At 38.7% G+C, this 20,399-nt stretch overlaps 1 protein-coding gene and 1 long non-coding RNA gene across 5 annotated transcripts in view; one reads left to right on the plus strand and one right to left on the minus strand.

Annotated features, from left to right (window-relative positions):
- The window catches only part of SMYD3 (SET and MYND domain containing 3), a 690,952-nt gene that overhangs the window by 272,484 nt on the left and 398,069 nt on the right, over positions 1-20,399 (plus strand). Inside the window, exon 1 of one of the 4 annotated variants that reach the window (XM_042924644.1) lies at positions 13,018-13,252. The exons of 2 other annotated variants lie outside the window; for them this stretch is intronic. The gene's annotated coding sequence lies outside the window, so the exon portion shown is untranslated. Of the gene's footprint in view, positions 1-13,017; positions 13,253-15,846; positions 16,467-20,399 lie in introns of those variants that run through there. One more of the 4 variants, XM_042924642.1, reaches the window with a different exon arrangement.
- LOC122211465 lies at positions 655-8,040 on the minus strand. Its single transcript, XR_006198689.1, has 2 exons — positions 7,777-8,040; positions 655-980 (listed from the first exon to the last, which is right to left on the minus strand). It is a non-coding gene; the product is annotated as an uncharacterized LOC122211465 (long non-coding RNA).

Here is a 20,399-nt window from a genome sequence, read left to right on the forward strand (position 1 = left end):
CTAAAGGACTATAATTTGGTTAAAAAACTATTTTTATGTCCTTACGAGTCGTAACTTCCCAAGTGGAAGATACAAAGGTGGTTAGCTCATTGACTTTCATCCAAGTAGATACAATTTTAAGTTTTGTCAGATAAGTTGGACTGACATCACCCAGGATTCCACCTCTGGGTAGCCTTAAAAAAAAAAAAAAAGACATTTAATAAAATCAGTTTGTCCTTTGACTTTTCTTTGGGCAGCTGAATTCTGCTCACCCCTACTGTGTCCTGCTGCTCGTCAGCCTGGCTGCATGAAGACTAAGGAGGATTCAAGTGACTGTGTGGGGTGACGAGAGCTGGGTAACCATTTCTTCTTAAATACAAACCAAGTCTAATGAACGATTTCTTCTTAAATACAAAGCACATCTAATGATGTTGCTCACTATTGGTAACTTTATTTGGGGCCTCAGACTCAATGAAGTTAAGTGTTGCTTGACATATTTTTCAGATGGCTCCGGATTAATGAAAATATATTGCTGTTGAATTATAATAAGCACCAGTAAGAAATAGGGATGTGTTGCTTTGTTTTGGTGATTTCATAGTTATTTATGTATTTAGCCGTGTGCATGAAGCCCCCATGTTTGTATTTTTCTTTGTCATTGACTTCACAGCAGCTCAGTTGGATTTTAAATATTTATATTTTACATTTTCCCGCACCTGCCCCATGACAGTATACACAGACCATGCAAACAAAGATGTATTTAGTGAAGAGACTGTGGAACTCTTTTATTGCTGTCCTGATCTCCATCGGAAATGAAGCTGTTTTTCAAAACACCGTGTGTAGGCATGCTATCTAGCCGTCGGTAATTGTGCAGATTATAATCATGATCTTCTCTTCAACACGTGTATGGCTGTGGTGGTAATAACTGGTGAATCACTGCAGTTTAATTGGAGTGAATGAAGAATAGAAAGCTCAGCAGAAACGTTCTTTAGCAAGGTAGAAACCTAAAAAACAAAAAAGAAAACAGAAAGAGAAAATAAGGTCTATCCATGAATTTTAACTTACTACACAGTAGAAAGTGATTTTGATAATAGAATATATATATATATATATATATATATATATATATATATATATATGTGATTGTATGGTGCTCTTAGCATAAACACGAGCATGTACGTTTGGGGGTTCAGCTAACTTAGCTGCAAAGTGACTTCTGCATCTCTCTGTGTGTTTTTTAACTGTCATTCTTCAGTAATCAGAAGGTTCTGTTTCTTAATTTTTTATACCTAAATATCCTGGTAGCTCTCTTTGGAAAGTTTTAAAATTATTTTCGGTGACCGTTATGGAAAGCATTGGATAGAATGGAAACATCTCTTTGCATGGCAGGACCCAGTGGTCTAAAACAGTTTCTATCTTAGCCCTAAATTTTAGGAACATACTTATTGCGTGTTTGCTTATTTATTTCAGCACGCTAATTTTTAACTTTCTTGGGTTTTATCTTGAAGAACTCCTTAATGTAGTTCATTCATCCCATAATAAGCTGATATGTTGGTGTCAGATCTCCCCTCTTTGGGTTTTCTCTTTATTTTATACCATGTACAGTTAAGTAAGAGTCCTGCCTGTTTTTCCTTTGAGATTTCTTGCCATGCTCAGTTTAACATTCTAGCACGAAATGGACAGATTTGACATTGGACACTTGTGTCTGTCCTCTTCAGTTCATCCTGCATGCTTTTACCAAAGAAGTCTATTTAAAGTATTTCACCTTCTACTGATTAGTAAACTTGGATGTGAAATCTATCTCTGGAGTTCAAGACTCCTCCCTCGTTATTTTCCACATCATCATTCCCAACTGGGCATTTGGAAGACCATGTTCCCTTTAGGCCAATACCATCACTTCTTTTGAAAAAAAGAAAGTCTGGGTGATCATGGGTGGGGAGACAGAGGTCATGTGTTCAGTGCAGTATTAACTGTATCTTTAGATTAACTAAAGGTTAATATATCTTTGCCGCCTGTTGTTGAGGGGGCATTTTGTTGGTACAAGAGAGCCAGCAAATAGGGCAGGTTATGGGAGCGAGCTCTGTGGAGCTCTTGATAGCAGGAGTTCAGATCAGATTATAGGAAATCCAGGATGTCACCGAAAGGCACTTCTTGAAGGGAGAGCAACTATATTGAGTAAGAGAAAGGAACAGGACAGGAGGAATTTTTCTTATTCATAGGCAGATTTAAAACTGGGGTGTACTCAGAGCTCATGGCCACCACAAACATTTCAGCGGTCCCAGGGGTCAAGGGGAGATCATCAAGTTGGAAGGGAGTGTGGAGCCAGGGAGAGGAGCATCAGGTGCAACCAATCTTGACCTTTGAACAGGGCCACCCTTCCATCTTGGAAATGCAGGAGATGGGCCGTCTGGCACAAGCCGTGTCCCCCTGCCCCTATTCTAGCCGGCTGGGAGTGGGGACCTCAGGACGTCTTGCTTATTTCTGCCTCCCATTCTTGTCTGTTGCTCCTTGGAAGTGGTTACCTCTCTCCGATCCATTTGCTTGAGTGTCACATGTTCTGTAAGGGAAGGAGCACTGACTTCAGGGGGTAAACGGACCTAGGCTTGAGTTTTATCTCCTTGCTGGTTAGCTGGTGATCCTGGTCAACTTACTTCATGATTTAAAACTCCAGTTTCCTTCTTTGATATTGGAAGTATTAACATATTCTCTGCTGGTATAAAGATCAGAAAGTCTGCACTTCAGTTATTGGGCTTAGAAAACTGCTGTTTTTGGCCCCTCTAGTCACTGAGAAAAAGAATATTGTGTGTGTATTTATATAATATGAATGGAAGGAAGATTTACAGAAATACTAATTTCTGTTGACAGAGTTCTCTTAATTTTATTTGTCTGCATCCCTGACCCTTCAGTCTCTCTGGTGGTAGGGGGGTTAGCAGTTGTAGATTGCAGAATCACCTGCTTCAGACAGTAGTAGAAACTTCTTTTGTGGACACACAGTATATTCTGATACAAGACAAATGCTGTGCCTTGGGGCCCTATATCTTCTGGAAGGTCATCAGAAGAGAGCAAGCCCCTGAAATGTATCCGTAGCATCCCAAGAGTATCCTGTCATTTTATTTGTATGTCCTGTGCTTGGTGCATATTTGTTGAATTGTTAAATAAAAGATAATTTTGTTTAGACTAAATTATATGCTTTTATTATCACTGTCCTCTGGGAAAATATTGACTAAGTTTATCAGACATTTATGGAAATATGAAATTGCTAATCCAAAAATACTTGTGAAGCTTAAGTACTTTATCATTCAAGTTGCCAGTGCTTAGGAGACCAGTGAGGGCTGAAATTCTGTGATGAAATTTAAAAATCTGTAAATAGAAGTTGAAATAAGATTCTGATGTATTTATTAGGATATTTTTCTGATTACAAAATATGTCATAGTCAATATAAAAAACCTAGGAAGGCATAGAAAAGCAAAGCCAAGAAATAAATACCACCTCTGATTATTAATATTATGATACATTTTCCTTTACTGTGTTTTCTGTGCATTTAGTATGGATTATTTTCTTTCATTGGTTTTCCTCTCGACATTATAGCAATGATTTCATAAAATACTCTTCCTTTTCAAAAATATATTTTTTAATGTTTTTATTTATTTTTGAAGGAGAGAGACAGAGCATGAGCAGTGGAGGAGCAGAGAGAGAGGGAGACACAGTATTTGAAGCAGGCTCCAGGCTGTAAGCTGTCAGCACAGAGCCTGATGCGGGGCTTGAACTCACAAACCGTGAGATCATGACCTGAGCCAAAGTTGGACGCTTAACCAACTGAGCCACCCAGGAGCCCCAAAATACTCTTCCTTTTAAAATTAAGTTTTAAATTTTAATTCTAGTATAGTTAACATATGGTATTATATTAGTTTCTGGTGTGCAATAGAGTGATTCAGCAACTTTATACATCACCCAGTGCTCATCACGACAGGCGCACTCCTTAATTCCCATCACCTAGTTCACCCATCCCTCACCCCCTTCTGGTGACCATCATTGTGTTCGCTATAGTTAAGAGTCTGTTTCTTGGTTTGTCTCTTTTTTTCCTTTGCTCATGTGTTTTGTTTCTTAAATTCCACGTATGAGTGAGATTATGCGGTATTTGTCTTTCTGACTGACTTATGCTCTCGTAAAATATTCTTGAAAAATATTTTAGTAATACTCATCATATAGCTATATCATTATTCATTTACTCATTCTAATATTGGGTATTTATTTACTGTTTTAAATATAGCTGAAATAGATATCTCTTGTTGGCATTTTTATTTCCTAAACTAGTTTCTTAGATACATAATTATCATGTTAAAGTTTAAAATGTGCATATTTTAAATAGTTTTATTACATTTTGCCAGTATTTCAGAAAGGTTGATTTAGTTTCCTGGCCTGATGTCTTTTATAGTTAACTATGACATTTTTATTTCACTATACATCCTTACCAATGCTGAATGTTATCATAAAAAATAAAGGTCTCGGACTATGATTTATTCATCTAGTCTGTGTTGCAGATATAATCCATATTAATTGGGACACTTGTTGCAACTAAACAAATACTTGAGGTAAAATCTATGTTCTTCTGTATTACTTCTTGATGTGACTGTTTCTAGCACAAGATTTGTACAGGGATCACATTTTACTCATCTTTATGCTGCCCATAGAGATTTATACATAGTAGGCAGTCAATAAATGTGGAAAATAATTATCACATTATACCCACCCAGATGGGTCCACCACTGATTGTGCACATACTTTAAGCAAATATCAACTCTTTTTATTAGAAAGTATCACATGAAGTTCCTGGGTCTCATTCGTGTTTTTGTATGAAGAACCCATTCATTGGTAGGACATATTGGTGTATTTAAAATAAAATTTCATATCTGCTTCTTCAAAGTCGGTGTTGTATGGTGTGTATATATTTACCTTGTAAATATATCAGAAGCACCAAGTAATTTAGATTATAAGCCTTGCTTATCTGAAAGATTTGTACTATCAGTGAAAAGATGTTGGAAAATGCTGCTGGTGGTTAGTAAGAATGTAACCAAGACATGAGCTTTAACGGAGATGTGAGATGTATATTAAACCAGTTTCTGAAAATCATTTGCTTTTTGTGTTTTATGGCAGTACCTTGTGGATCTGCATTTAGAATGATAATTCATGCTAATGGCTTTCATATCCCATGAGCTAGCAGAAATCAATTCTAAAATGGCAGAATGAAAGGGTATAGCAAATAAAGTCAATGAGCTGTCAAAGAATTTTTCTTCATCAAACAAATCCCAAAGCACCCTGTGTTACACTGACCTTCTCTCTTTTTTCTTGAATTCCTAGGCTGATTTGGTTCCCGATTTCTTTTCGCATAATAGAAAAATTAACAAACATGTTTGGTCAGTGAAACAGAAGGTATTTGAAAATAATACCTTGAAGCAGTGTCTCAATCTTTAGGCAAATGGTGAAGAGGAAATACAGCATTGATTGCTGTTGCTAAGCAACAGCTTTCGCAGCAGATGTGCTTTGGGACCACGGTGGTGTCTGCCAGCCAGCTATGCAGGGTAGAGAGCAGCACAGCATCATGACGTTTCTGAGAATTCAGAATCACTGCTTTTCATTTCCTCTTCTTTCTTTTTCCCACAGTTTACTGTGATCAGTATTTGAGAAGCTCAGATCATACTGCCAAATATATAGAGTGAGTAGTTTGGAGCACTGTGGGGATTTTTAGAAGGCTGTGAATGGATTTGTAGAGCCAACTCTAATGGAATCAGAATTCCTGTTTTGTTTCAGAAATACTATTAACTTTCTCATTCGCGCATTTATCCGTTCATTCATACTGCTCTTAAAGAGTCTGGTGCGTCTTGTATTGCTGACGTGTGCACCGTAGGTGTGATGGTGGGAAGTGAGAGGAGCCGTGGGAGCCGTGCACGTGTGGTGGAAAGAAGAACCACCTGGGCCTGCCTCCCAGCACCGGAGCTTGTAAGCTTCAGGGCTCCCGAGGATCTCCAGGGCTGCTTGTAAAAGACTGGCGATCTTATTACCAGAGGCCTGGCAGGTAATTTAGTAGGAGTACAGATTTTAAACAAGCTGCCTTGGCGATTGTGATATGGCGGCAGGCAGATGACTCTTGAGAAATGACTGAAGTGGGTGGGTTAGTGAAGATTTCTTCACTGTTACACCAGGCAAGATGTCACCTGTCAGTTTTAATTCAGTAATGGGGAAACTATCACTTGTTCAATCTGTGCCTCTTTTAGCTTGATTCTTAAGTCTCTCCATATTAGAACTGCTTTAGACTTCTTGGAGTTGGACTGATTTGGGTTCCTTCCAGAACCTGCTCTGTGGATGTCCCTCAGGAGGATGTTGGAGGGCAGCCCATGTTGCTTGTGACTCACCCAAGAGCAAAAAATGGGAGTAACACGTAAAGTATAAAAGCCCCAGTCCAAACAGTCTGCAAGAAAGATGAAGATTTTCACACCCCCTTTCATTGAAAGCAAAAATACCAAATGACCAAGCAAACACCTGAATCTACTCATTGCCTGTTTTTTCCCTATCCCAAACCTGGTCACATTTCAGCCGTCTGTCAGTTATGAATCTGGCCAGTCTTTTAATAAAGCCTTTGTGCTCATAAATTATTTGTATAAATTCATGAGCGATTTTTGCTCATACAGTCTTTTAATAAGATAATTCACTTTTTTTCTTTCTCCAGTTGTATATGCTCCAAAGCCCAGTTTTATTCTTTATTAGATCTTGGGCTTATGCCATGTAGTGGTACAGACTAACACATGGTTCTTATTAGTGTATGTAGTTCGTTAACCATTCATCTATCGAGCTAAATGACTCCTAGATGACTTGTACATTTAAAACTGTTCAAAAGTTATTAAGGTCTGTAATTTATCATCACTAACATTTCTGACCTGTGTTTGGTCCCTCACCAGAGTGATGTTCATTGAGGCATCAACACAATAGGAAGAAAATTAAGTTACACTAAAGGCATTACCAGTATGAGTGGGGAGATTTTAAATGTTGGCAGTAATCAATAGTAGAACTTAATTTATATACTTCATAGTGGATGCATTTTTCATTACATTTATATTTTCCAAATTGCATCCATTTTTAAATTAGTTGCCCTCATTTCAGACCATACTGCACAGCGAAATAATATATTTTCTGGATCTAAACCATCATATATGGTTTGACCTTTAGCTGAATCAAGTAGTAAAGATCAAAATGAATTATGCTTGGGTAGAAAGGGATTTTAATGTTGCTCTGCACTGTGTTTTCCCTCATCCCACATGCTGTTTAATATTATTAATTCAGCTTGAATGATGATAAGCCAAAAACGACTTTAGTTGGTCATGGCCAATGCATTCTTGGACGTTATAGAAATGCCTGTAACACCTGAATGGTTCCACATAAATAGCAATGCATTTTTATTTTGTCCACAAGAGAAAATGTACCATGATTGCCTATGAGCAGCAGAGAACAGGTTTCTAGATGTATGTTCTTTCCTTGGTGCAAATACATAAGTCCATTAGTGCTAATACGGCTTGTGTATTTGCATCCAGGAATTCACTATTTAGAATATGACAAGCAATGAATATTTGAGGAGTTATTACCAAAAGCTTTCAAATAAGTTGAAAGGCATAAATGACTTTGAGTCTGGAGAAGTGTAGTAATCCCTTAGAAATGAACTATTTAGAATATTTAACTCTGTTATCAGTGTACTTCAGCGTAATAGTATCCGTGCACATTTTGTGGTTATCTCAGTTCCCTGTCACGCACCTCACCACATGAAGTCAGCTTGGGACAGTCTTGGCCCTGTTCACGATGCCCCGGCTTCTCAAACTCCCCTGGTTTAATTTGCTGCCGTTGTGACGGTTTTTGGAGGAGCTCTGGTGCAGAAACAGAAAGTACCCTCTGAGAGATCCCTGTGCTTTCAATTAGTGTATGAGGCAAGGATAACTATTGTTCTAGAATTCTTTCATCATAGAGACCCAAAACAAAAAGGCATAATCTTACTTTATAGAATAGATGCATCCTCGAAATTCCGTGTCACCTGAATTTTTGGATACTGAATTGATTTTCATTTATATTTTCTTTATAAACGCAGAGAGATACTCATCTAGATGAAAAGCCATTACACCAAGATACAGGCAATATTACATTTAAGAATGCCTCAAGTCTCCTCAGACTTTAGAAATCACAGATTTATAGGGAAATCGTAATTTTTCGAATAAAACATGACAGCTTCCAAATAGCTGGGCTTATTTTTACATTTGGCATCTTGACGGAAAAATAGCTCCATAAGCTGTATTGAAGAGTCACCTGGGAAGTCCTGATTGTGTAGCTCTTTGTGAGAGCCATTGTCACGGAGGGATGTGTAGGTTTAACTGGGTTTCAGTGGGAGTGGTTTGAAATGTAGCACTGACTTAGTAGGCACAGGACAGTTACTGATCACTGATCTCAGCAAACTTGAAAATAACATGTTTCTTGTTCTGTAAATTATTCAAGTTCAGTTTTCTGTTTTTAACAATCTGAGTAACAAGCTCAATTTTTCCCCTAAATGTCCAGGCATAATTAATAGTACTTAAAGCAGAAGTAGGAGCTTGAATAGTGTTAATATGAATGGCAAGAGCTGCATAGATACAAGGAACAGCTTGGTGGTGGCCAGAAGTGGGGGTTGGAGGGTGGTTGAAATGGGTGAAGAGGGTCAGAAAATATAAACTTCAGTCATAAATAAGTCCTGAAGATTTAACGTACAGCCTGGTGAACTGTAGGTAATAATATTGTACTGCATATTTGAAAGTTGTTAAGAGAATAGATCTTAAAAGTCTTCATTATAAGAAAAAATATTTTGTCACCGTGTGTGGTAATGGATGTTTAATGAGACTTCACTGTGGTGATCACTTTGTAATGTATACAAATGTCAAATTGTTGTTCTGCTCCTGAAACCAACATAATGTTATATGTCATTTATACTTCAGTTTAAAAAAGAAAAGGTGAGAGCTGCATTCTCATACTGGGCACTCAGTTTAAAAATAGTGTGATTTTCTCCTTGATTATCGAAGTAATGAATTACCCGTTTTACAAAATAGGGAAAATCTAGAAAAATGTTAAGAAACGTTATCCATGTTTTAACCTGTAGATGTAACTGTGGTTTTTCTATGTTTAAGTGTTTTTTCTTTTTGTTTTCACACGGTTGGTATTACTTAATGTATAAAATTTTATATGCCACCTTTTATTTAAAGACTTTGTAGCATTTCGTTAAAATATGTGTAAATATGATTTTTAATCACAGAAGAAATCTAACTGGAAATTCTCACTAAAATCAATACAGTTTTCTGTTGTTTAGATTACATCTAGTTTTTCACTAATATAAATACCATTGAGGTTTTTGAGCTTCCTGTCCATTATTTAATGTATGTTCTAACATCTCCTTATTCATGAATAGATTTCCTTAAGGCCCCCTCCTCTTGATAACTTGTTTGTTTAGTATATTTGCCTTGCTTTAAAAAAAAAAAACAACTTTATAATGAAACCTTTAAGTGTACGAATTTAATTATAAGCACAGTGTTGGCTGCAATCTATAAGTTCCTTTTTGTTATTTTGTAAGAAATACGTTATTATAAAGATGCTTTTTGAGTTTTCAGGCAGATGGCATTTTGTATTTATTAAAGTTCAGTAGTTTCTAGCGTTTGGAATGTTTTCAATATATTTATGCTGTTTTGTTTCACAGATGAACAGTCGTTCAGACTCTTTCATGGACATTTTTTTCATAAGTGAAATACTGTTTGGTGGGTACGGAGTTGGTGTGGTTCATGACCCAACCCTGTAGACGAAATCTTCCACAACCGTATTTTGTGGATCAAATGCTGTGTCTTACAGTCTTCTGTTCCAGTGTGTTTTGTTCTTCCTCATTTCTCACAGCTTTTGATTTTCATGTTTTGGTGTTCTATTCCTGAAAGATGAAAGGTTCGTGGATGTTTAATTATAGGATCAGTATCCATGCAAATTGACCTAAGGTCTTGGTTTTTGCTCAGATTTTATGTTACCTAATTTTAATTTGTTAACTCTGCTTTTGTTCTCATTATGTTTTACATATCTTTGCCTTCTCTCTAATTTTTAATCTTTCTGTTCCATTTTGTTTCTTGACTCTATTTTAAGTTCTTTGCCCTGGTTAAAGAGAGTTTAAATAATTTACATTTATTAAAAGATTTTTTTTAAGTGTTTATTTTTGAGAGAGAGAGACAGAGCACGAGTTGGGGAGGGGCAGAGAGAGAGGAAGACAGAGAATCTGAAGCAGGCTCCAGGTTCTGAGCTGTCAGCACAGATCCTGACATGGGGCTCGAACCCATGAACTATGAGATCATGACCTGAGCCAAAATCGCACTTAACCAACTAAGCCACTCAGGCGCCCCTGGTTTACATTTATTTTAGCAACTGATAGGTGTTTCGTGTATTCTGCATTCAATGCTTCCTTGCTATATATTGTATCGTGAACTTTGTTTTGTTTGCTCTTATGCTCTTATGTGTTTGGAACTTAAATTTAATTTCAAAACCTACAAACTAAGCTTATTTTTCAGTATATTAAAAAAAAAACAATATATTTAGACTCTAATGTTCCCCCCCCCCAGTTTCTAAAATGTAGTCTTCTAGAACTGTATCATTAGTGAATTTCAATATTTTGTTATGTTTTTCTTTTTCAAGAGTTGTTTTTTACTTTTACCATGTTTATAATCATATCCAGACTTGACTATTTAACTGTCATTTTGATCATCAGTGCTATAATACTTTAAATCCCCAATTTTCCTGGTTCCTGATTTCTTTTCATCCGTAGTACGCAGGATAATAGTAGCAACAACAACATACAATATTTATTAAGTATTTACAAAGTGCGAGTATAGGCACTTAAATGTGAGCTAACTCACGTTTAATCTTCTCTGTGTCGTTTTGAGGTAGAGTCCATTAATTAGTCCACTGGGCAGATGAAGAAATGGAGGCACCGAGAGCTGAAATAATTTGTCCATGCAGAGCCAGGACTCCGGATATGTTCAGGTCTCCATCCAGAGTCCCTGCTCTGAAACTTTCGCTCCTACTGCCTCCCCTCTGTTGCCTGGGAAAAAACACACTCACACATATTAAGAAACTTAGGGTAGATGTTAGATTTTTTTGAGTCTTTTCCTGTGTCACAATTTTTTTTTCTTCAAGAGTAAAGTAAAACAATCCCTGCCATGCCATGTGGTTTTACTGTTACAGAGGGAAAGTCTAAGGCCAGCCTGGTGTTTATTTCTTCAGGGGCAACCTGTCCTTTCCTCCCTGCCCCAACCCTGCCCGTATGTTGTTAGAACTTTCTTCTTTAACCTGAAAATTCAAACATTTTGCTAAGGGCTGTCCAGGTGTGAGTCATTTTGAATTATTTTTGCCTAAAGTTCTGAAAACCCCTTTGATATCAAATTTAAATATTTCTTTATGTCAGAAAAAAGTTTTTGAATTATATCTTTGCTTATAACTCCCATTCATGTTGGTGCCTCTTTGAAACACCCATTATTCTTTGGTTGGATTTCTTCTCCTTGACCCCTTGGCCATTATCTTTTCCCTAGCATTTAGATCTGCCTCTTTCCTCTAAAGCAGAGGTCAAAAAACTTTTTCTGTAAAGAGCCAGATAGTTAATATTTTATGCTTTGTAGAATGAGGCAAAATCGAGGATATTATGTAGCTATTTATATAACAAGAGAAAGCAAATTTCTATAAATTTTTTATTGATGCAATTTAAAATATAATAATTGAGTAGTGTTTTGTTTTGTTTTGGTAATACTGATCTAATGAGCAGAATATGATTCTTTTGGGGAGAGATAACTTTTTGCTTAATTGGGGTTCAAAGTTCCTTATCATTAATTGATTACAAATGTTCATTTGTAAAAACCATCCTTAGCTCACAGGACATAGCAAAACAGACGACGGGCCGGATTTGGGTTTCAGGCTGTAGTTTGCCGACCTCTGTTCTAATGCCTTGGAGAATTTCTCCGATTTGTCTTCTACCTTTCAGGATTGATTTTCTGTATTGTCTTTTTTGCTTTTTATTGCTTTGGATCTGAGTTTTAAACTTCCATTTATTCTTTTAAAATCATAGCCGTTTTCCTTTAAAACTCAACCTATTGACTTTTCATATCATATTCATCCCTGGCTTTTGTTCATTTTGGACCCGTGTTTTTTTAGATTTCATTGGGAATACAAAGCAGAAGTCTCCTTAAAATAGTCATGTTTTAAGTCTTTTTCAGATGATGCCCTGAGTGCCTGCAGGGGAGTGTGCACCTTGTCCTGAAACTTGTGATTTTCATAGGCTCGTGTGAAGTCCTCTTTATAGCCCTGTTCCCGTGAAGACAGATTTAAGCAGTCTGTCAACAATTAGACAGATACGTGGCTTCCCTTTCATCCCCTCACCCATTACCTTCCTTCCCGTATTTTAAGCCAAGAGTGTGTGGTTCCACCTCACTTCCCACTCATGTCTCCAACCCTTTCTCCTGGTGTGACTTTGTCAAAATTAAGCTGATTCTTTCCTGTCACTTCTCGTTGTTTAAAATTTTGAGAATGCAAATCTACTTCTGTATTGCCAGAGGTAGTCTGCACATCCTATTTAACTAGACCAGTTAATGTAAACCAGTAACCCCCACAGTGGACTGCTTCCTGCTCTGTAGTCTCCAGGCCTTGTCTGTCTTATTAATGGGGCTCCTGTGAAAACTCGAGATTGAATAGTACATGTAGTTAAGAAGTGCATGTGAACCCGAAAAGGCAAATCTCAGAAGTTTTCTTAAGCAAACCCAACCCCTACCAGGTACATGTGATGTATTTGTCTTTCTTTTGCTTAGAAATGAATAATGTGTTTCATGTCCCAGAGTTACAAATTTGTAGGCATTGGAATGTATGTTTTTTCTTTCTTTTTAAACTTTTTATATTCTTCAACGATTCTTTGGATGCACTTTCAGCTTTTGCTCTTCATATAAGTGTTCTTGATAAATGTTACCATAAATGGCCCTTTCCCGTGGGTCACATTCCTAGGATATGATTTGTTTTCCTGTCAGCTTTAGTTAGTAGCACCCAATTCCTTGTCCTTTTCCACTCCGTACTGTGAATTTTAGATGGAAATAAGAGGATACATCTTGAAGCTCTGAGAGATCTTGAGATTTACAAAACAAGACTAAGATGTGGAAGAAGAGACAGTGTAAATAAAGAGAAAGAGAAGCATACATGCAGATAACAGGTAATGAGAATCTGACGGTGGTGAAGAGTACAGCTGGCCCGGTTTTATGACGGTTTGGCTTGGGATTTTTTGGCATTACGATGGTGCGAAAGTGATACACATTCTATTAGAAACCATACTTGGAATTTTGAATTTGGATCTTTTCCTGGACTAGCGATATAGGCCTTTGGATGCTCTCTTGTAACGCTGGGCAGGGTCCATGAGCTGCAGCTCTCGTCAGCCACGCGATCATGATGGTAGACAACCAACACACAACAACCATTCGATACTCCTAGAAGCATTCCTGTTTTGCTTTCGTTACAGTATTCTTATAAAATGGGCTCTGTGTGCTGTTTTATTTTGCCCGTCTGTACTATAGGCTCACAGAAGTGTTGCGAGCACGTTAACGGTAGGCTAGGCTAAGTAAGATATGTTGTTTGGTAGTTCGGTGCCCTGAATGCATTTCTGACTTCCAAAATGTTCAATGTGTGCTGGGATTATTGGAGTGTAACCATATCATAAACTGGGGAAAGTCTGTAATTTAAAAGAGAGAAGTACATGTATGAGTAACTTATACCCAGGATTTGGATTTTGTGATGTTTCAGGTAAAACATTTATTCATATAACCTGGGTAAGGCAAACAATTCAAATGTAATTTTATTTCCAGTATCCATCATTGGTACAGGAGTGGGCCCTCATTGTGTTCATTTTAGGAGATTTGAAGTCCTAACGATACCTGCCCACAGGCTGTGCTGCTGTTGGATGGTGGTGCATGCCAGTAATGCCCAGGAATGGAATGTTTGGGAAATTCAGTTTTGTTTCTTTAGACAGCTTCTGAGTCTGATAGCACTTTTGGCAAATCACTATTTCTGAAAAATTAATATGGATTCAATTACTATAAATTTGACTTTTTATAGTTGTTAAGTCAGCTGAAATGATGTAGTTCTAAAACTGCATTAAAATGTAATATATTTGTTCTAAAATAGCTAAGGTTTTAAGGTACTCCCAGTCTTCCTGAGTTTTATTAAAGGATTAAATAAAAACTACTGTCTTTACCACTATATGATTAGTTACGTATTGGTCAGAATGACAAATTTACGTGCCTGAGAAGATGCTGAGTCAAGGGCTGTGTTCAGGCAGTGTCCAAATCACCTTTATGTACTACAGTGGATAAAAATCTAGAATAAAGTTGGTTATTGATTTGGATTTGCATTTGTAGCAAGAGATAAACATTACTTGAATTTCTTTTTTCGAAGCATACAGATTCTGTGCAGAGTTTTTCTCCCTTGGTTTTGTGCGGCTTTTTGAACCACTGGAACTTTCTGAATGATGCTAACTCAATTTATTTTGTGAATGGGACATTCAGCATACCCAAATATCTGTTTAATTTATTTAGCTAGTTCATTTACCCACAGAATTCAGGTGATCTTTTTCTTAAAAGATATTCCAGAGCTCTTTTTAATTTCTTCTTACAAGAAAAATTCATGTTGGTTTATGGAAGAATATTGATTTCAGTGTAGATTTTCTCCACTGTTCTGATGTTTAGTTATGTACCCTCTGGACTGTTTTTATTTTTTAATGTATGATAGTTGTTTTAATAGTAGTTTGGGTCAACAATAGTTTATTGATTTCTTTGAGAGTATCTAAGCATTTGAGGATACATAATTCAGATTTCCAGGAAGGCCCAACATAAAAATTTTAAAAGGGGATAAATAAAATTAGGTGTGTTTTTTTTTCCTATTTTATAACATTTTTTTTCTTTTCATTTAAGTTTTAAATCATTTCTAGTTTTTTAATAAAATATATTTTTACAGAGTTCTATTTTATTATTTTCACATGTAGTTGAAATTATCCTAAGAATAGTTAAAGAATATTATTTCGTGTAAAATTTTCATAGAAAAGTAGAAATCCTACCATGAATGTGACACCAGAGATGAATGAGGACCATTTTCCAAGTGTGATATGAAAACCATAGCTGAAATAGTAGTTCTAATATGTGGGAGCCATGGTTTTCCTTTTGAAATGAAAGTGAAGATAAGATGTTAGGTATGTCAACCTAAATAAAGAGGTAAACCAAGGAAAGCTCCAAATTGTCAAAAGGATGAGTCTGTTCAGGAATAGGATAGGAGTTGCAATTCAGGACACGCACACCACGGCAGACTACAGGAGGTGCACTGAGGGTTTGGGTCTGCGGGGTTCATGGGCAGGGAATGTAATGAGGAGACAGTCCAGTTGGAATCCATCAAATTCAAAAACAAATGAGAGTCAATTCTGAAAATTCCCTTGGAGACAAAACCGGTCACAAACAACAGCTCAGTGCAGCTTACTTGGTGAGGCCAGCCCGCCCTGGTCATGTCTCGTTCATGCCTCTGGACACCATAAGTAAAACTTGTGAAGGTCAGTAGGAGGCAGCCCGTCACCAACTCACTGTCACTTAAGAAAATTCTGATATTTTCCATTTTCTGTAAATAGGACATTTAAGGGAAATTAGTCTTCCAGTCCTTAAGTTTTTGTTTTCCAGAGGACACACGCGTGAGACTTTCCCTCTTACGCCCGCCAGTTCCATTTTAGGTTGAAATTCTTTCACAGGTAAACTCGTTGTATCATTTACATTGAATATTTTCCCAACATTATTTGTAGGTTTTAATTTAACATTATGATTCCCATTTTACAGTTGAAGAAGCTGAGGTGTGGAAAAGCTCAGTAATTTGGCCTCACGGTGGTGGAGCGAGGGCTATTTTCATCCATTTTTGTCTGATTCCTGTTACATGGGAGTGGAAAACCCGCAGAGCTGTGTGAGGATGTGTCTTTTGTTCACACCCCCCTTTTCCGGCAGAGACGTGTGCTGCGGCTGGGTGTGGGCTGGATGTCTGCTCAAGTCGCCACCCCCATTGAAGTACAACAGCCTCTTTGTTGTAGTTCATAGACCCCGCCCTCCTGGAGTACTTAGACTGTCACAAACACAGAGGCAGGTGAGGGGGCTAATAACTCCACGCTAGTGCAGAGTGGGCTCAAAGATCCCCACAGAACAGCAACCTGACATCTCAGGAATGGAGTCTGTCTTTCAGGCTAATATAGTGGGTAGTTCTGGCCAGATAGATTTCCCCTCCAAATAAAATGATGTTTAAAAATGAAAAGCCAGTGGGGACTTGAGCTGTAGCTGTTTCACTGGAGTGCGGGGAAAGGACTTGGTGCAAAGAAACCTGATTTCAGAAACGTTGGAAATGAAGGACAGGTAGGAAACGAGGAAAGTAAGAGATTATAGGGGCGAAAAAATGGAAAAAATTGGGAGAACAGGCCTATCTCATTTGCCTCCCCCCCCCCCCCGCCCCCCAGAGTTGTTTTCTTATTTTTGTCACCAACATATAAAACTTGGGAAATTTCACACAATTCAATTTCTAGGTTCTCTCGAAAGTCAGAACAGGGTACACTGGGCTCTGTCGCTGGGGCACAGGGGGCAAGAGCACCCAGCTCTAAGGGTCCCAGACACATCAGGTTCAGCCACTAGCAGCTGACAAAATCCAGTAAGTGGAGGTGAAACAGAAAAGGAATTTATTTCAGTGAGTCCAACACCAGGAGGACAGTCAACTAAGGCCTCAAAGACGGTCTCCAAAGTACTGAAATACTTCCATGTTTATTTAAGGAAAATGTGGGACAAAGGTCAGTGGGTCCACACGGTGGGCGGTGAATGTCCGGTCGATCATTGTCTTGGGATCAGTCACTGGGGTCTGGGGTCTTGCTGGCTCAGGGCCTGAGGGAGTACTGAAGGTTCCCACAGGGGATGCTTTGCCTGCTTCAGGGCATTTTGCCTGAGTTAAGGGGTAAACTGGAAAGAACTTAATCAGCTGGAAGGATTGAGGTCAGAATGGAGGTGGTTGATGTCCTTCTTCCTGTTTTCACACGTGAGTAAAGTTAGGATGGCAGTGGGCCCACGGCTTCCCCCTGTGGATGGGACTGGCCTCTCCGGTCCTCCACCTGGCCGCCCACCCCTGATCTGCTCTCCTAATTTGAGTTGGAGACTCCTAGTTCAGGCTGTTTTCATATCTTACAGTGAAGGACAGCAGCTGGGTGGACTAGGGGAAGATAAGGCCTAGGGAGGCTTGTTGGTGTTTTAAATATGAAAAGGATTTGAGAATGGTGTTTCCAGAGGGACCCAGGGGAGGGGGGGCTATTTGAGAATGGTGTTTCCAGAGGGACCCAGAGGAGGGGGGCGCTATTTGAGAATGGTGTTTCCAGAGGGACCCAGGGGAGGGGGGCTATTTGAGAATGGTGTTTCCAGAGGGACCCAGAGGAGGGGGTGGCTATTTGAGAATTGGTGTTTCCAGAGGGACCCAGAGGAGGGGGGCGCTATTTGAGAATGGTGTTTCCAGAGGGACCCAGAGGAGGGGGGCGCTATTGGAGAATGGTGTTTCCAGAGGGACCCAGGGGAGGGGGGCTTTGTCATGGGTACCTTGTGTTCTTCCAAAATTCTTGTGTCGAAGTCTCAATCTCCATTTACCTCAGAATGTAAATCTGTTTGGAGATAAGGTCTTTAAAGAAGTGATTGAGTTAAAAGGAGGCCTTTAGGGTGGAATGCTAATCCAGTGTCCTTATGAAAGAGGGACAGACATTAGAGATGTGCACACTCACAGGGAGGGCCGTGTAAGGAAGTGACAAGACGTTAGTGTCCAAGCCAAGCAGAAAGGCCTCAGTGGAAACCAATCCTACCCACACCATGATCTCAGCCTTTCAGACCCAGAAGGGAGAGAAAATATGTTCTGTTGTCGAAGCCACCCAGTTCGGGGTTCTTTGTTATGGCCACCCAGGCTGATTAATACAGGGGAGTCTTGACAAGGAGGAGGACAGGGTAATTGAGGCAGCAGAGACCATTGGCTCCATGAGGGCAGGGAACTCTGTTGTCTAGAAAAGTCCCCAGCATCTTGTGTCTATCTGTTTCAAGGTTCAGTGAATGCTTGTTGAACCAGCCCCATGGGATTCACTCTGGAAAAGGGCAGGAAATTGAGGGTGTTATTAGTTTCTAGCCTTTCTTTTCATTGTGAAGAGGTTGAGGAGAGATTGGACCAGATTTGTCACCATATTGTGTGTCAATAGCCACAGAAAGTTTACATTTATATGTAAGCAAATTTTTGTATTTATATTATACAGAGAGAGTGGAAGAGGATTTGAACTCTATTTTGTTAGATGAGGGCAGTAAGTCCTTGTTTAAGAGCTGTTGTTTTTAAGGAAGGTTTGCATTTCAGAGACTGTGTGGATTTAAGGATTCGCGTCTGGATGGTTTGATTGAAGAGACATGAGGGGTTACAGGAATTGGGGAAGGGGACATCTGTGGAGGAGCCTCTGAGAAAAAGGGAGGAGTTGATGTGGTTCTGGCAGAACTCTTGGGGCAGCTTGGAGGCCCAGCCTGGGGTCCCCTGACTGAGCTGGAGGAAGAACCCAGCACTAAGATACTGGAGGGCTTCATAGGCCAGTTAGGGAAGTCAGCTATGAAAAATGAAAAATTGCTTAAGTGTAAATGAGAAAGAATAGAGTTTTTTAAATTTATAACAAAACATGGATTCATAAGGCAGTGTTTCAGGGATGCATGTACTATATAAAGGAATTATATGGGTATAAGTCATTGGTATTTTAAATTAAATACTTCAAATCATAAAAACACATAGAAAAAGAAAATAAAAATCACCCCTAAGTTCGTCATCTATAAGTAAGAACCATTATTATTTTGAAGTATGTATTTCCAGAGTTCTTCCTATGTATATATTAGTATAAATCAGTTAAGAACAGTTTTTAATAACTCCGGAGGACTTGAAGGTGAGTGATGGGAGCCAGATCTCTGTGCTTGGGCCGACATTTCTTGCCTTGCAGTGTGACACAGTCAGGGTAGCTGATATTGTCATAAACAGGCTCCATGTCTGGGACTCGTCTGAACATTGTCGTCCTCATTTTGCTGATATCTCCTCCTTTACCAAGGTCAGCAGGCCATAACAGCTGGTACCACCACATTCCCGATGGCCTAATTAAATATTTCACATATAATGCATATACCATCTGCTTAGGTTACTAGTGACCCAAATAATACGGTGAATTGCATGTTTGTGCTTCAGCTGCTCTAGAGATGAAGCCACATTTTCTACATGTGGAAAAATGCTAGGCTTGCACTGGTTTAAAAAATGCTCCTGCTCCAGCCCCCTGCTAGTAGGGCTGACCATTCGCCATTAGGGATTAGTGATTTTTGCTTAATGTGTCCTTGTTCTCACGTGCTATCCCTTGTTACCAGTACCAGATATGTGTCCTGACAGAGCTAGTGAGTGGGCATACTGAGCGTAGAGAGACGAGCAATTTTGTTAACCTGTTTTAGAATTGTATTTGTCACCTTGGTATCTGCATATTCTGTCATTAGCCGTGGAAACTGCAGGTTTATGTATAAGCGAATAATATTTCAAAAAATTTTTTTTGAATTTATTTTTATTTTTTTTGAGAAAGAGAGTGAGCGAGTGGGAGAGGAGCAGAGAGGGAGAGGGAGAGAGAGAATCCCAAGCAGGCTCCGTGCTCATTGCAGAGCCTGACACGGGGCTCGATGTCACGACTCTGAGATCATGATCTGAACCGAATCAAGAGTCACACGCTTCACCAATTGGGCCACCCAGGCTCCCCTAAGCAAATAACATTTTTACTGAATGAAAGGGATTCTGTATATATTCTGTGAAAAAACTTGGATAATATGAGGGCGAGAAGTCCTTATCTTCAGGCACCGCTGATTACAAGGAAAAGTTCCTATTTCTGAGACTGTGCCTGGATTTAACGTCTCGCATCTTGACACTCTGATAAGAACCTTCTGTTTCTGTGGAGAGGTAGAAGAGAATGGGAGGCCTGGGTCTGATTCCCTGTGACTTTAGCTGAGTAACTGAAACTCCATGAACTTCACTTTCTTTTTTTTTTTTTTTTTTTTTTTTTTTTTTTTAATTTTTTCCCTCAGTGTATGCTTTTTAATTTTGAATTTTTTTTTTTTTTTATTTATTTATTTTTTTATTTTTTTTTATTTTTTAATATATGAAATTTACTGTCAAATTGGTTTCCATACAACACCCAGTGCTCATCCCAAAAGGTGCCCTCCTCAATACCCATCACCCACCCTGCCCTCCCTCCCACCCTGCCCTCCCTCCCACCCCCC

Source organism: Panthera leo, chromosome F3 (genome assembly GCF_018350215.1).
Source record: "Panthera leo isolate Ple1 chromosome F3, P.leo_Ple1_pat1.1, whole genome shotgun sequence".
Lineage (NCBI taxonomy): Eukaryota > Metazoa > Chordata > Mammalia > Carnivora > Felidae > Panthera > Panthera leo.